Genomic DNA, 13,829 nt, shown 5'->3' on the forward strand with positions numbered 1-13,829 from the left:
TTATATTGGTTCCCATCCGGCTTATACATCCGTTTATAGCTCACATCGATAACCGGATGGGTGCAAACTGAACCAACATAACCAGTTTGAAGCCAATAGATACCCACGTCCACACACAGGAGCTGAACCAGTTTACACAGATTTAATATAATAATATATGGAGATATACCTATCTCATAGAACTGGAAGGGACCCCGGAAGGTCATCGAGTCCAGCCCCTGCCTTCACTAGCAGGACCAAGTACTGATTTTTGCCCCAGACCCCTAAGTGGCCCCCTCAAGGATTGAACTCACAACCCTGGGTTTAGTAGGCCAATGCTCAAAACACTGAGCTGTCCCTTCCCCCAAATTAAACTGGGGCAACTTATGCCTAGACAAGCCTGTAAAACTGGTCCCTGCGCAGGAACAATAGATGGTTTCAGGCCCAGCCAACGCAGGGTTTTTGTCCTGGCACAACCATGTCTGGTCAGGGGTGCGTGATTTTTTGGGGGGGCGGGGGCTATGCAGTTATACCAGGACAACCCTTACTATACCCCAGTATAGCTTATTTCCCTTCCTGGCCGTTTACATGGGATAACCGCATCAGCGCTAGGGGAACTGAACCTTTCTACTGGACTAGTTAGAGCAGCACATCTTGTGTGTTCAGACAAGGCCTCCTACCCGGCAGCGGGTGGTTTCAGTGCAGACAGGGTCTGGGCCTCTCATCCACAAGGGAACCCAATGAAAGAGGGAACCCGCCTATAAACACGAGCGTGAGAAAGGCCCAGCCAGGGGAACCAAGAGCGGGGAATAAACACGCCCAGCGTCAGTGGCCACCGAGTTAGATTTTTAAGGCCCCCCCTCCCCCCGTTCCGGCTTGTCCCCAAGGGCTTTTAACTCCCTCCGGGAACGGCTAGCTCTGAAATAGGGTTTTTACATTTGACTTTGACCCCTGAAGGTAATTTTTAACAGGCAGGGAGGGACCCAGGCCGGACAGGTTCCCGAGCTCCGGGAGGTCCAGAAACCGAAACCGAATCGGGTTGAAAAGAATAAATAAATAAATAAAATAAAAAGGACATTTCAAAAACAACAAGAGACGCAACAAACCCAGCTGCCATTTCCCGGCCACTTCCTGCGGTGGGGGTGGGGGTGGGGGGGGGAGAAGGGATGCTGGCACCATGGCTCTGTGGACCCCACAGGGGATTCCCCCCAAAAAACTGGGGGATCCCCCCAGCCACACAGCAGGGACTCCCCTGGCTATGGTGTGATCTCACCCACATAACTCTCCCACCCCAAGAGACACACCCAAGGATTCCCCCCTCCCCTACCACACAGGAAATCCCCCCCCCAGCTATCACCCCCCCCCCAAAAAAACCCAAACCACCAGGAGGGGATCCCGCAACAACCACATCCCAAGCCACGCACAAGGGGCTGCACCCCCCCTTCCCATGCAGGGGGATCCCTAACTGGAAGCCAGGGCTCCTGGGTTCTACCCCCGCACCCCAAAACCCAGGGAATCCCCCACCTTCAAAAAGGGAATCCCCCATAACCCTGCCCCCCAAACCAGCCACGGGGGGGCCCATAACCCTGCCCCCCCGCAAAGCCACAGGGGGGACCCCCATAACCCTGCCCCCCCGCAAAGCCACGGGGGGGACCCCCATAACCCTGCCCCCCAAACCAGCCACGGGGGGCCCATAACCCTGCCCCCCCGCAAAGCCACGGGGGGGGCCCCCTGACCCTGCCCCCAAACCAGCCACGGGGTTCCCAGGCTGCGGGGGCCTCTCCCACCCACCCCCCCGTCCCTCGAGCGGCGGGCTGCGCCGGGCGCGGCTAGGTGCCCCGTCGGCGGGTCCCGCTCACATGGCCCGGCCGGGCTGCGGGCTCGGGGCGGGCTCAGCATGGCCGGGTCCGGGGAGCCGCGCTGGGCAGGAAGCGGGGCCGGGCGGGGGCCGGGTCCTAGCGCCGGGACGGCGGGGCCGGCCGGGTCCTAGCGCCGCCGGTTCCTCCCCCCTCCTGGGTATTGGGGGGGCGGGTCCTAGCGCCGCCGGTTCCTCCCCCCTCCTGGGTTTTGGGGGGGGCGGGTCCTAGCGCCGCCGGTTCCGCCCCCCTCCTGGGTATGGGGGGGGGGGGTCCTAGCGCCGCCGGTTCCCCCCCCCCCCCCCGTATTGGGGGGGGGCGGGTCCTAGCGCCGCCGGTTCCTCCCCCCACCGGGGTAGTGGGGGGGGGGCGGGTCCTAGCACCGCCGGTTCCTCCCCGGGATTGGGGGGGCGGTCCTAGCACTGCCGGTTCCTCCCCCCTCCTGGGTATTGGGGGGGGCGGGGGCGGGTCCTAGCGCCCCGGTTGTTCCTCCTCCCCCCCCCCGGGGATTGGGGGGGCAGGTCCTAGCACCGACCCGGTCTCCCCCCTCCCCCAATTGGGAGGCCAGGCTGCGTCCCCACCCACCGCACTGCCTACCCCCCACCCCCAGGGATTGAGGGGGCAATAGCTGCCCGGGGGCTGTGCCGACGCTGGGCCCCTCAAGCTCAGTCCCAGAGAACGGGGGTGTCCCCAAGGATACAGTGGGGGGGCTGCCAGGGAGGACAGCAGGGACTCAGAGGGGAAGCGGCTAGTAGGGTGGGAGGGGTCCTGATGAGGAGAGGGGTGGGGGGCACCGAGGACACAGGGAGAAGGGGGCACCATGGTAGGACCCCCCAGTGTGATGCCAGCCTGGGAGACTTTGGGGCAGCCCCCTCCTCCCAAGTTGCTGGGGGTGTTATCTCCCCTTCCTTAGCTAAAGCTCTAGTCCCCCCCCACACACACACACTCAGGTAGGGGCATCTCCTTAGCTTCAGCTCCCTCCTCTATTCAGTCCCATCGCCAGACACCCCACACCCAGCTCCAACTCGCGGCTCCCCTCCTGCCCCCAAAGGAACCCCCTCCCCTCCCCCAGAGCGCATGGCGGGTCAGAGCCAGCACACCCCGCCTTGCAGAGGGGAGACCGAGGCGCCCAAGGGAGTCACCGCAGGGAACAGAACCCAGGAGCCCTGAATCACAACCCCACCTCCGCGCTAGCCTTCACTTCCTGCCCAGAGCCGGGAGCAGAACCCAGGAGTCCTGGCTCCCCATACCGTGCTCTAACCATTAGACAATGCAACCCGTCCTCCTCCGCAGCACTTCATTTCCTCACTCCCCCCTCCCCAAATCCTCACTCCCCAGACTCCCACATGCACGGCCCCTTTCTCCTACCCCCCATCCGACCTCCCCAGTCATTCCAGGCTCCACTTTAAAAAGCCACTCCTCATTCCCAAAAAGCCCTCCGTGGATCTGCTGCAGCCAGCCTCCCCCTCCCATAAATCCAGCTCCCCCCCCCACACACACAATCAGGGCATGAGAGCCTTCTCCTCTGCAGCTCCTACTGCCAGGAACCGGCTCCCCGGCTCTCCCATCCACGGAGTTCTCCTTTCACCTCTCTCTCACCCGTGCACACAGCTCAGGAAAGCACAGAAGACGCCCAAGCACTTACAGCCTTTCCCTGGTGCATCCTTCATCCCCACTGCCCGGCTCCCAGGAGTGTGAACAATTCCAACCCCAGGCCAGACCCCCACTCTCACATCACAGATGTGTCCCAGGGGCAGAGTCAAGAACCAGCCTTGGTGGGCACCGGGTTTCGATCACCCCACTGTGGATCCAAAGCCCCGTCCCTGCGTCTAATGTGACCCACAAAGCGGGGGGGGTCTGACGAGCTCCTAGCAAGAGAATGTGGATGCTGGACCTTTGGGGAGAGGCCAGTGTCTGCATCTCCTGGCTCTGCTGAACCGGGTCCAGACGCAGCCGCAGATTGGCGCTGCTGGAGGACAAGGAGGGGCACACGCAGGGATCAAAACGGCCACCGGCCGCACCGATCCGGGGGGATGCAGGGAGCGGGCAGCCGAAGATGGAGAAATCTGACAGCGCAAGCGGGCACAACAAGGTGCCCCCCCCGCCCACGTCAGCCATCTCCTCCCGGTGCCGAATGCTGACTCAGCCAGACAGCTCGGTATTGTCATCTGCCCTCCTCTAGGCCTCTCGCCCAACTCACCCAAGGATCTCAAAGCACTCCACTGAGCCACCAGCTAATCCATCAGCACAGCCCCTCCGGGAGGCAGGCATCACTCCCATTTTACAAGTGGGGAAACTGAGGCACAAGCCGGGGCAACAACTCAACCCCCACCCCACCCCCAACAGCAAGTCAGGGCAAAGAAAATAACCCAGGAGTCCTAGCACGCCCACCCCACCCATCCCCCCAGCTTGCATCCCAAGCTGGTCCTAGCTCTGCTTCCTGAGCCAGACAGTAGGACGAAGGCCCGTGAACCCTAGGGCCTGCCGAGGGGAGCGGGGAGTGTCTGCGTACTGGCCCCATGGGGGATGGTACACGCAGCGGGGAACATGGAACGGGCACACGGGCACAGTGGGGAGGAGATGACCCCTGAATCCACGGGACGTGGACCCGAGCTGAGAACGTCAGACTCATCGCGCAGAGTTCAACCACCCCACAATTAGTTACATCCCTGCCCTCCTCAGGAAGGGAGCCAGAACACAATCCAGCCCAGGCCTCTGAGCCCCACGGGCATTTGCCGGCCCAGCCCCCTCAGGCGCAGGCTGCACCCCCCCCCAGCTCTCGCTAGGAATGCGGCATTCAGCTGCCCTTTGGTGCAGCCCCCCCGGGGGGGGGGCGTTCCCAGCGCTCTCCCCATCGCCGTGCAGAGCCCACCTCCCCCCCAGCCTGCCTCCCTGCAGGGGTGAGGGGCGCACCAGGCAGCCCCATTAGCGAGAGCCGCGCTCAGCTCCCGTTGGGGGCGGGTTGCTCGTCTCCGATGCCAGAGGCATAAGTAGGTTACGGAGAGAGCTGCGGTAATCCCAAGCGGTGGGGGGGGGGGGGGTTCTGGCATGGAAGGGGGGGGTGGATGGAGCAGGCCTCCAGCATGGCTTGATGGGCTGAGCAAATCTGGGAGGGAAGGGGGTGTAGGGAAGGTGGGGTGCAGGGGATCCCCCCTCCCCATTCATGTGCAGAGCCCCTGCCAAGCACAGAGCTGGGCACATGGTCTCCAAACCGCACAGGGCTACTTCCCCCCCCCCCAGCACTCGGGGGACCCCTCTCTGAAACAGCCCCCCCATCTGCTCCCAGGGCCCCGGGCTGCAGGGGGAAGGAGCAGGGAGGGGTCTCTGGGCTGCAGGGTTGCAGGCGGCGGTGCCTGTCAGCTCGCCTTGACTCTAAGGCTGGGGCGATCCAGGACGGGTGCCCCGCACCGAGCCTGCCCCAGGACGAGACTCCCCCCATCTCCACCCACCCCCCAAAAGGCTTCCAGCCTCTCCCACCCGCATCACTGCTCCCCTGGACCACTCCCCCTCCACACACAGTCCCATCTCATCCCCCTCCAGCCCCCCAGGCTCTGATCCCATAGCAATGGGGGGGGGGGCTGCCTCTGGACCTGCTGAGCATCCCCTGCCTCTGTGCCACCCAAAGGTGCAGACTCCCCCAACCCCCGGGACATCCTGGCCATGTCTCCAAGCACACGCGGGGGGCTGAATCAGAAGTGGGTGGGAAGAGAAGGGACCCTGCATCCGCCTGGGCTGGCTGGACGCCCCCCCCACTAGCCAGCACGGCCCCTCCCCCCCCCTGCTGCCAGGTTGGTCTATTTCTAAACCCTTTCGCTTTTCTCCTGCTCAATTCCTGCTAGTCCTGAACCTTCCACCCCACCCCAGTGGCCCCCCAAACCCCCGAGCCCTATCCCAGCAGCCCCAACTCCAAGAGCCCCCCTAAGCTCCCCTACCCAATGTCCCCACGACTCCCCCACAGCCACCAAGCCCACAAGGCTGGGAGGCAGCAGATGAAGGCTGGGATGGGGGACCCCCATCACCACCCCAACTCCTCTGCCATGGAGGAGATGCCACAAGCTGGCTCCAGCAGCCAAAGCACCGGGGGGGGGGGAACTCATGTGCCCCCTCCCCCAAGCAGGGAGAGGGGACCAGGATTGGGAGGGAGGAGGGCAAGCCCCCCACTGCTCTCGCCTGGCCCCCTCAAATACACACAGGGCCTGCCCCACCGCCCCATAGCCTCGGGAAACAGTTCAGCCCCTGCAGGGGAGCACTGGAGCTGGGGGTGGGGGGAGCCATCAGATGATCTGGCCACGTGGGCTTCTTTCCTGCACCCCTAGTTACTGGCTGCCCCCCCTTCCAGTAGCCCCCTGGAAGCATCCAGACAGGGCAAGGCACAGACTGGTGTTCGGGTGGGGGGCAGGATGCTAACAATCCCAAGGGGGATGGGGGGTGGGGAGAGGCAGTGGGGCTGGCTCCAGATTGGACTGTGGCTGCCAACTCCTCCCCTCTCTCCCATGTCACCCCCCGCCCCCCCCCCCCCATCAGAGACAAAACCAGGAGCCATTGTGGTCTGGGCACCGCTCCAGGCGGCTGCAAGGTGCAGGGGGAACAGATGGCTGAGCTTGGCGAGCGCTTGTGCCAGGCAGTGGGGGGGGGGCTCCCCCCACCACTCACACAGGACCGCCCCCCCCCGCCCCGCCCCGCCCAACCCCGGGCGCCCAGCCTGCACTTCCCCTCCCACCAGCAGGCAGCCGGGAGGCCTTAGCTGGCGCTGCCCGTGAATCACCACCAGGACAAGCACAGGCGCCTCCCTAGCCAGGAAGGGGGAAAACCTGCCTGTGTCCTGGCAGGCCCTGGGAGAGATGCCCAGGATAGAGGGGGGGGGACAGGGCCCTCCCAGGAACGGCCTGCCCAGGCGACTCTTGGCACCGCCGATAAGAGACACGGGAGCCAGGCAGCAGCAGCGTGAAATGTGACCAGGCCAGGCTGGGCGAGCCCTGCGCGGACCGCGGCGGCCTCGGCACGCTCTCCTTCCCAAGGACGCGGAGCCAGGGGGGAGGACACAGACCCCCCCTGCGCCATCCCTAGCACGGAGCCACAAAGATGGAGACGCCGGAGGTGTCCCATCAAGCAGGGCCGGGCAGCAGCCCCTGGCCCGATGCCACACCAGGAGTCACACGCTGTGCCCGTCCCCCACTCGCCCAGGAACACACACCCCCCGCCCCCGTTTGGCACAGCTGCACCAAAGCAGCTCACACTTCCCGGGGACAATTTGCACAAGCGTTTTCACTGTGTGTGTGTGTGGGGGGGTATTTATTTATTTATTGCTGACCCCCCCCCCAGAAACTTTGCTTTCCCGTGAAAATATTTCCCCAAGGGCAGATTCACCCCCTCACCCCAGCCCCCGGAGCCACTGTGGATCAAAACTTTTCCGTGCAAGACTTTCACCAGGCTAGTGTCTCACGGCCCGTCTTGCTGCCGCTCGGTTCCAATGCCTCCTCCTCAGTTCTGCCCCTCGCCCCAGCTCCCCCTTAACCCAAACCCCCTGGGCATCCTGTCCCCGGACCCAGACTCCCTGTTGGGGAAATCTGACCCCACCGGCACCTCCAGGGAACAAAGGGCTTTCACTGGTCCCAGGATTATCTCCCTGCTGGGCGGCACATGGCTCTGGGACCCCAGACCATTAGCCCACGCCCCCCGGCGACTCCAGGAAACCTCCCCCCCCCCGCAGATTCCCTCTCACAGTGCGTAGGTCGAGGCTAAGAAGGTCGCAAGTTGCCAGGCAGCAGCGGAGGGCAAGGGAGAAAGCTTCCAGCATCACTCACCAGTCAATACGAAACAGCTGGAGAGAGGGGATCAGCTGAGACCGTGGTGTCCCCCTACCCCACACCTGCTGCCCTGCCCGGCACGTCAGCCCCCGCTGGCCCAGGCTAGCCAGACACTGCGGGGACCCGCCCGCACGGTGCGCCCTGGGAACGAGGAGAAACAGCCAGGTCTGGGCTTCGCTCCAGCTGCCACTGACCCTCTGCTCTGGCCTCCCCCTGCCACCCAGCGGGACCAGAGTGCTTTGCAAACCCCAGCTGGGCACCACCCAGCAAGAGCCCTACAGCCTCCGGACTGGGCCCCTAGCACACACTGACCCACGGCTCCCACTTTAACCCCCTACCCTGGGAACCAGGCAAATGTTCTCCCAGCTGTGCAAGTGGGGAAACTGAGGCAGGGAGGCACAGCAACTCCCAAGGTGGCCGAGCTGGCGGTAGAACCCAGGAGTCCTGACTTTCCACAACCCTGCTGTAACTACTAGATCCTCTTCCTCCCCCAGAGCCAGGGATAGAACCCAGGAGTCCTAGTTCCCAGCCCCTCCCCCAAAACCTCTATTACCCAGTGACCCCTCATTCCACATTCATTGCCAGCCTGACTGCAGGGGGCTGGGGAGGACACCCCCCAAGTAGGAGAACCCCTAAGAGGAGCATCCCAGATGACGATCACAGAGAGACCCCCTAGTGCAGGCAGCAGCCAGGACGGAGGGTCCCCCACACCCGTCCCTGGGGGCTGGGCAAAGCACAGGCCAGGGAACAATCCTGCCCTAGAGCCCGCGGGGCAGGGAGTGGGGGAACAGGCCAGACGGGGCTTTAGCAGCTGCATCCCAGGCCCTGCACCCGCCCCCCCCCAGGGCATCATAAGCCCCAAACTCCTCCAGGCACCTCTTTGCAGCTCCCCCCCCCACCAGCTGCGTCACAAGCTCCACCCCCCACACGCAGACACTTTGCACCTCCCAACACCCCCCCCCAGCTGTGTTCCAAGCCCCAGATCCTGCGGGGCCCCACTTTGCACCCCCAACCCTCCGGCTGCATCACAAACCCCGCCCCTCTGCAGCCCCCGTGTCACAAGCCCGTCACAAGCCCCAGACCCCGCTCTCCACCCCCTCAGCTGCGTCACAAGCCCCAAACACCTCCCCGACAGAGGTTCCCAAAGTTTGTCCCAGCATCCAACGCCTCCTTCACCTGGGGAGGGCAGAGCTCCGGGACCCCCCCCCCCCGCGCTCCAGGCAGCCGGATTGGGGGATCCCCACCCCGGGGGGGGCGGGCAGGGCCCATCCGGCTCGTGCTGCCTTTGGGACCCAGGAGGCTGCACGCAGCAGCTGGCTGGAAAGGGGGGGGCAGGATGGGCTCAGCTGGGGACCCCCCCCCCGATGCACCCCGCGCGCCTTACCTGGGCGGGGGGGTCCCGGGGCTCCGCGGCTCCGGTGCCGCCTCCGCCGGGCTCTGGCTGGGAGCAGGTGGCTGCGGGAGCCCGAGCGGGCGCTGATGTCACCGGCGGGCGCTGCCTCCTCCCAGCCCGGCCCCGTGCAGGAGGCAGCCGGATGAATTATTTAAAGGTGCAGGAGCCATTTGTAGCCGGAGAGGGGCGAGCCCCAGCCCTGGGGGGGGGGAGCGCGGCTGCCCCTCCCCCCGGCGGGCCTGATTTGCAAGAGGGGGCGGCGGCTACAGGCCGTAATGAGGAGCCCCCCCCAGTGCATGGGGTGCCGTGGCGGACGTGCACTGTAATGCCCCCCCCCAATGCAGCATGACCCGTGTGCATCATAATGCAGCCCCCATGCACAGTGACCTACGTGCATCGTAATGGCCCCCTCAATGCACCATGACCCACGTGCATCATAATGGGCCCCCCATGCACCATGACCCACGTGCATCATAATGGGCCCCCCCATGCACCCATGACCCACGTGCCCCCATGCACCCATGACCCTCGTGCATCATTATGGGCCCCCCATGCACCATGACCCACGTGCATCATAATGGACCCCCCCCCAGCACCCATGACCCACGTGCATCGTAATGGGCCCCCCCCATGCACCCATGACCCACGTGCATCATAATGGGCCCCCAATGCACCATGACCCACATGCATCGTAATGGGGCCCAGCCCCCTAACGCCTGTTTGCTCACCCTCTGATGCCCAGGGCACTATGCCACATGCCCCCTATCATGACACACGCACACCCCATACACCAGGCACAGGGTAAAAAGTGGGTGCTGGGGGAAGCCCCATAGAGCCGCACCTTGCTGGACCCCCCTGAGAATGGATTTAGGGGTTAAAAAAATCCCTTCCCCACCCGGCCTCGAGCCCTTGTTCTTTACCCCAGTGCCAGGGGAGCCCACCCCAGCCAGGGCTTTCCCCAGCGGGGCTGGGATCGTAGGGTGAGGCCCTCGTCCCCTTTCAGATCCTACCCAGCAGCAAGCGTGGGCAGAACTTTGGGTGAAGCCAGCTCACCCTGCCGCAAACGAATGCCCTGGGAATTCAATAGGAGGCGCTCTGCCCACAGCGTGGGCATCGCCTCAGTCCCCAGCGTGCTGGTAGGGGGCACTGTGCTGCTGGAGCCACTGGAGATCCCGCATGCTCTCGCCCATGAACATCCTGCCTGCACTCCACCAATGGAGGGGTCAATCAGCCGGAGAAGGAGGTCTTCACTTCCTGTCCCAAACCGAGCGTGTTGCTGAGAAGCGGCTAAACAGCTGCCATGCCCCACCCAAGAGGCAGCTGCATTTCAGGCCTGGGGGAGCAATCTTCGTATGACCCGCTGCCGGGCTCCATCTCCGAGTGGTGTGACCAACCCACATATCAGCAGCCGCTTCGCCCTGCCCCAGAGGGGGCTGCATTTCAGTGACAGGTGATCTCCAGTCTAGCTAAGTTGCAAAGCATCCTGGGAATCTTCTTTCGAAGCCTGGGCTTGGTCAGGCACCGCAAACGCAGGCGAACGCTGTCCTCTCCCTTCGCCACTGCGGTAAATCTCGTGCCTGGGGAAGGGGCGAAAAGCCCCCCAGTTCCGGCCTGTTCTGAAGCAGCTGAGTGGCTCGCCGGAGCCCTCCTGCCCCGCTGCACGGGCAGGGTGGCTAAGTAGCCAGTCTCTGCCCATGGCGGATGGGGAGGTAGAGGTTTTTTTTGCGGGGGTCGGATCTACACATGGTCCTGGGGCGCTGGCAGCTTTATGGCACCTGAAGCTGCCAGGCAAAGGTGGCCCCCAGGCCTGCGAGAGAAATGAAAAGGGCAGGGAGATCTGGGACCGGGCACCCCCCCGGTTGGAGGGGCGTGAGACCCCCGCTGCAAGCCTCATCTGAGGGGAGAGAGACAGCCCCTGCCCGCTGGGTTCGCTGCTTCCCTCCCTGGCATGCTCAGCCTGACGCTCCCCTGGAGGCCTCTGCATGAAGGGGGTCAGTGTTCCCCATGCAGCCCCCGGCACCAGGCTCCGCGGTCAGCACAGCCTGCAGACCCCCGAGACATGCTTTTCCCCAGCCCCTTCCCGTGCCCTCTGTGCCTGGCCTTTGGCTGGCTGATTGCGCGGGGTGGGACAGGCGACGGCTGGCACCCAGCAGCCGCCCGGGGCTCCCTGGCACATGGGCCAAACCTCTCGGACTCTGAGCCGTGGGGAGAGGCGGCCTCCTTCCCTGCTGTGTGCTCGGGCCAGCCTGGGACCCCCCAACCCCGCCGGAGACTGCAGAGCGCCCCACGGCGCCTGTTCCCCACCTCGGCCCCCACGGGGGAGCCAGGCTGGTGGGATTTTCAGCCCCCCCAAATGCTTCTCCCTGCATCTGCATCCCCAGCAGGGGGAGAGCCCATCTCCACCCTGCACTAACCCCAGGGGAGCGGGGCGGGAAGGGGGGGCACTGGGGAATTTCCCCTTGCAAGGAGCCAGGATTTCCCGGGGCAGGTGGGTCTGGGACCTTGGTGCTAACTCATTTCCTCCCTCAGGGGGCTGCGGGGGCTCCTCCCCGTCTCTGACCCCAGACCAGGCCCCTCTCCCAGCCAAGGGCCTGGCCTGGATTCAGTGCCAAGTGGGGCATGAAAATCTGACCCCCCTCCCCATCCCAGAGGCCTCCCCCTTGCGAGGCTCCCGGCCCCTCTGCTCTCGCTAGGGGGAGCCCCGAGCCCGGCCCAGCCACACAAAAGGCCCAGCTGCTCTGGGGATGGTTATTAAAGCCAAGAGGCAGCTGAGCAAATGGCTCTTTTGTGTTTTCAAAATGGTGCAAAAGACAGGAGGCCTGGGGGGGAGGGGGCTACTGGGCACCCCCATGATGAGAGGCCCTGGGGAGGGTCTGGGGTGCCCCCCCCCACAGTGGGCTTCACTCCAGCTACCAGGCCACGTGTTAACCCCCCCATCAAACCCCCCAGAGAGCAGCTCCCTGGGGTCTTGGCTGAATCCCGCATCCGCTTGCCCCGCCCCCGGCCCGCGCCGCCGGCTCCCTCCGGGCCCAGGGATGCTCAGCCAGCCGGTGCTGAGCCACAGGCGCTTCTCCCCTGCCAGGCCCCGGCAGCCCCAGCCCCACACCCGGCCCTGCAGGGCAGGGCCCATGAGAGGGGAGGCTGGGTCTAGGGCTGAGTGGTCAGTGGGGCCTTTTAAAATCAGCCCCCAATAATACAGAACCCCCCCCCCCGCCAACACTGACCCCCCACACCCTCCCAGCCTCACCTCTGGTGCAAAGGGGCCCTGCCTGCTCCTAGCTGCCCCCCACCCTGCTGGGTTCTAGACGCTGCCAGAAGACCCTGCCTCCCCTAGCTCCCTCCAGCCCCTTCCCCTCCGCGCTCGTCCAACGGCTGCGCTCCTCCGGCAGGTGCCCACAGTTCTGCAGCCTGGCAGGGAGGAAGGGAAGGGAGCTGGGACAGCCAGCAGCAGGATGAGACCCCTACAGGGAGGGCACAGAGTTGGCTTCAGGGGCCGGGCACTTCAGAGCTGCTCCATTGGCACATGCTGGGGGGGTGTCCGTGTACCCTGAGGCCCCAGGGCTCTGCTCAATCCCACAGCTCTTCTCACCAGGCAGGCCAGGGGCTCTGTGGACCACCCCATAATTGTGTGAGGCAGCCGCCACGTTCCAATCCAGAGGTGGCTGCATTTCAGTGGCCTTTGTATTCTGGTAGCACCCAGGCATCCCATTCAGGGACCGAGGCCCCCTTGTGCCAAGTGCTGAACAGACACCAGGGGCCTAGACTGGCTTAACTCCAACCTAGTGCTAGGTTCCTAACCCTAAACCTAACCCTACGGCGGGAAGCCCTACCCTCACGAACCCTAACACTAGCTCCAACTGCCCTACCCTTAGCAACCCTAACCCTACGGCGGGAAGCCCTACCCACAGGAACCCTAACCCGAGCTCCAAGTGCCCTACCCACAGGAACCCTCACCCGAGCTCCAAATGCCCTACCCATGGGAACCCTAACCCGAGCTCCAAGTGCACTACCCATGGGAACCCTAGCTGAGGGGCAGACGTGGGTTATTGGCCCAGCTCCGTCACTAAACCAGCTCAGTCACTGCCCCTGCCTAGCCTTTGTCTCAGCTCCTCAGGGCAGGGAGAGTCTCAGCAGCTGTACAGCACCTGGGGGCCCTGAGCTGTTAGGACCTAGAAATGCAGCCACAGACCCATGGGATCTGCTGCGGTAAGAGGCTGGAGGAAACACAGAGGGGCCCACGGGAAACACCCCAGTTATGTGCAGGAACCCAGCTCGTGAGGTCTCTTGCTGCTGCTGCGGGTGGAATATCGTTTCCCCAGTCCACCAAGAGGAGTAGTGAGCAACTAGACAAGGCACCCAGCTAGGAGGTGTCGCCCCCCAGCCTCCCCCTCCTCTTGCATGGGGTGCAGCGGGTGTTCATGCTGGGACCCAGACACTCAGGAGTTAACGGCGCCAGGAGCAGCAGCAGCCGCCCGCAGGTACAGCTGAGCAACCCGCTGCTTCTCCCTCCTGGACTCTGCTCTGGCACGTCTCCTGCAGCACTTCCCACAAGCCTGCTGCTGCGTCATCGCCCAGCTGCCAGCGAAGCCATGTTAAGCAGGCACTGGTGCCAGGCCAGGGCTTTCAGTGCAGAGGGGGGATGGGGTCAAGACTGGGCAAGGAGCCGTGGCAGTGCCAGGTGGTGGCATTCAGGAATCTCGCTGTCCTGGGGAGGTGATGAGCATATTGGGAAGCAGACAGGGCTGGGTACTGGCCCCTCAGCCAGTGGCCCCCACCTCTTAAAGCCAGGCCTGG

The 13,829-nt window shown here is 64.4% G+C and overlaps 1 protein-coding gene across 5 annotated transcripts in view; it reads right to left on the bottom strand.

The window, feature by feature from the left end:
- The window catches only part of BAZ2A (bromodomain adjacent to zinc finger domain 2A), a 40,297-nt gene extending 30,961 nt beyond the window's left edge, over positions 1-9,336 (bottom strand). For 3 of the 5 annotated variants that reach the window (XM_039513942.1, XM_039513941.1, XM_039513940.1), the window contains exon 1: positions 9,027-9,335. The gene's annotated coding sequence lies outside the window, so the exon portion shown is untranslated. Of the gene's footprint in view, positions 1-9,026 lie in introns of all 5 variants that reach the window. The other 2 variants (XM_039513939.1, XM_039513938.1) reach the window with 1 other exon arrangement.
- Between the last annotated feature and the right edge of the window lie 4,493 nt (positions 9,337-13,829).

The sequence above is a fragment of the Mauremys reevesii genome, linkage group 25, assembly GCF_016161935.1.
Source record: "Mauremys reevesii isolate NIE-2019 linkage group 25, ASM1616193v1, whole genome shotgun sequence".
In the NCBI taxonomy this organism is placed as follows: Eukaryota; Metazoa; Chordata; order Testudines; family Geoemydidae; genus Mauremys; species Mauremys reevesii.